The 2,400-nt window shown below is 33.2% G+C and overlaps 1 protein-coding gene across 1 annotated transcript in view; it reads left to right on the top strand.

Annotated features, from left to right (window-relative positions):
* Nucleotides 1-596: 596 nt before the first annotated feature.
* Nucleotides 597-2,400, top strand: part of LOC106690965 (uncharacterized) — a 35,394-nt gene continuing 33,590 nt past the window's right edge. Inside the window, exon 1 of the mRNA XM_067050707.1 lies at nucleotides 597-793. The gene's annotated coding sequence lies outside the window, so the exon portion shown is untranslated. The remainder of the gene's footprint in view (nucleotides 794-2,400) is intronic.

Here is a 2,400-nt window from a genome sequence, read left to right as displayed (position 1 = left end):
AAGGATTTTGGATTGGAAGGATTGGATACGTTTGATAATAGATGGGTTAGCTGTTCCCCAGACGTTTAGCTATTTAGGTCCGTAGCTCCAGATAGGTCTTAGTATATTCGTAGTATGAGCTGAGCAGCCGGTATATTTGACTGAATGTCATACCCGGTTAAAATCTTGCGCTATGTCCAGATAGGACATGAGCAGTATTGTTTCTTTTCAAGAGTTGAAGATACATAGTCAACGACTCTGCGGCCTTGTTATTATTATGTTAAAAATATATAACATTCTTTAATTGTATTATAATGTGAAAAATACATTAAAAGAAAGAAGCATTGAAGGAAAAGAGCAATTGAAGGATAAAATTAAATTATATGACGTAAGAGTACGATTGTTTATGCATGTAAACATTTTTGTTTTGGAAGATTAAAAATTTTTATTTATTTTTTTGTTCTTACGTGACATTAATATTAATATACTTATTTTATTTGTATTAATTATTCAGTTATATAATGTACTATATTCTGTGAATATGAATATTCAATTTTTTGTAATGACGAATTAATAGCGAAGCTGTTTCATAACAAAATCTGCAGCGTTATATGTTTCGAAACACTCACTCGACTGTGGCATCGTTACTACTCCCAGCGCTTGTCGTTTTATGTATCGCACTGTGCCACTGTGACTGCGATATACAAGTATACCTTGCCGTCATCTTCAGCTTACGAGGGGACTGCTAACTATTACTAATACTTTGCCGTCATCCTACGACTATCATTTGCACGGCCTTCACCCTCAACCTAAGGTCAGAATAGATATTACTATTTGTTTTCATCCAGCTGACTTTATTTATTTTCAATCAACCATAATTATTTTAATTTGTGTTATAAAAGACCTCTCCTTTTACTTATATTGTAATTATTGATTAATTCCTTATATTTTCATTATTGTTTTGTTTGTTATGAACCTTTATTGTTTCATTTTATTATTTTTTTCCTCCTTACCTCCTTTATTAAATAGATAAATAACAGATGCATTAGACCAAAGCAAATCCGACAGAGATCAAAACACAATAAAAAGACAATCCTGTAGGCAAAAAGGTGATTTTTTACACGAATAATCAATTATTCGTACAAAAAATACGATTAACCATTCGAATACTTTTGTAATCGTCATTATTTTACATAAATAATCAATTATCCTGCCATCGATTAATTAATCATTAATTAAAGAATTAATCATTTGGATATTTTTGTTTGTTCGTTAGTTTTGAAAGGGCTTTTAACCAGGCTCATCAACGCCCGTTGGTTGTTGGTTTTGGTAAAGCCTAGTTGTTCCATAGAGTTATACCTTTGGTATGGTGTGCGGATCCGCACCAGTGGGACTCATTTCCGTGAGATTTGAAATATTAACTAGCTAGGCAATTATAATTTGTTTAATAATCGTTACGATAGTGAAAAGGATGATAAAAAGCAGATAAGTAACTGTTATAATTTTAAAAATAAGGCTAAATAAATAAAAAATTATAATAATTAAAGGCTGATTATTAAGTTAGTCTGATGGATTAATTTAATAATTCTTCCTATTACGGCTTCGTCGTTTCTCAACGCCATTGGAACATTAGTTGGTATTCCTAACTGGTTCTGATTTGATTTGTAGTGATTACATTCTTCAAAAATAAACTATACAACTTGAACATTTTGGAGGGGCCTCCCATGTTATGAGGATCCTGTGGATGTGTGTCAATCGGGTATGTCCTATTCTGAGTCGGGTGATCACTAGTTCTTCGCAGCGTCTAGTTCGGACTGATATAATCCAGGACTTCACATCTTTCTTATAGATTTCAACTTACTGGGTGGACTTTCATCCCACATTGCTTGCCATCTTTTATTAATACATTCCTTTAAAGGGCGAGCAAGTTCCTTTGCAGTGAAGATTGCAGTTCCTGTAATACCAACATGTCCGGGAGCCCAGATGAAGTAGACTTTATCTATTCGTTTTAGCATTATTAAGTATTCATGAATTCGTTGAACGAGTGGATGAACTGAATACATTATATCTAGTCCTTGAAGAGCGCTAATGGAGTCCGATATTATTACTATATTGCCATTTGGTATATTTGTCACGCAAAAGTAAAGGGCGGATGCTATGGCATTTAGTTTTGCGGTATAAATATTAGAGAGAAGATGCAGTTCTCTCTTAAGGGTTGTGTTTTGTGTCGCAAAGGCAGATCCTGTTGTGTTATCTGACTTCGAGCCATCTGTACCTATAGCGGTATATTCAGGTTTGCAGCATACCTGTCAAATGTTCAACTTATTTATTTGGACAGGTATGTTGTCCTATATGGCTCTGTACTCATTTATTGTCATTTTTTTTTATTATTATTATTTTTTTTTTTTATTATTCTTTCAG

The sequence above is a fragment of the Halyomorpha halys genome, unplaced genomic scaffold, assembly GCF_000696795.3.
Source record: "Halyomorpha halys isolate HHAL.00 unplaced genomic scaffold, Hhal_1.1 Scaffold1995.1, whole genome shotgun sequence".
In the NCBI taxonomy this organism is placed as follows: Eukaryota; Metazoa; Arthropoda; class Insecta; order Hemiptera; family Pentatomidae; genus Halyomorpha; species Halyomorpha halys.
The sequence above is the reverse complement of the archived record's forward strand: the minus strand, read 5'-3'. Positions and strand labels throughout refer to the sequence as shown.